At 32.4% G+C, this 447-nt stretch overlaps 1 protein-coding gene across 1 annotated transcript in view; it reads left to right on the plus strand.

Annotated features, from left to right (window-relative positions):
* The window catches only part of LOC119593101 (sialin-like), a 35,739-nt gene that overhangs the window by 30,381 nt on the left and 4,911 nt on the right, over nucleotides 1–447 (plus strand). The gene's annotated exons all lie outside the window — the stretch shown is intronic.

Consider the following 447-nt stretch of genomic DNA (forward strand, 5'->3'; position numbering starts at 1 on the left):
AGATTTCTAGATAATTGTACTGTACTTCTGAATCTTTCCTGCAAAGCCTTGTTAACTAACTTTGATCGTAAAGGAACATATTTCGGAAACATTTATAATTCATACTGTACATTAAGAAAAAAACTTATAATTCGTGCCTGTGCATTAGATAAAACACTTATAATACTTTACATAAAAATATATATGTGAGACTTTACATAAAAAAAACTTTTACCAACCACCAAGAGACAAGGCATGATTTACAGCATGCATTTCAAACGATGATTAGCAAAGATCGCAGAATTCCATTATGTCTTTCCAGAAAATATAAAAGCAAAAAACACAGGATGCAATTGCAATAACAACTGAAATAATTCCAGTTTTCCGGGGATGACAGTTCATTATTTCTCTGAATTGCAGAGGTGTCATCTCAAACACCTGGATTTAGACCCACTGACATGATAAGCC

This window comes from Penaeus monodon, chromosome 31, assembly GCF_015228065.2.
Source record: "Penaeus monodon isolate SGIC_2016 chromosome 31, NSTDA_Pmon_1, whole genome shotgun sequence".
Taxonomy (NCBI): domain Eukaryota; kingdom Metazoa; phylum Arthropoda; class Malacostraca; order Decapoda; family Penaeidae; genus Penaeus; species Penaeus monodon.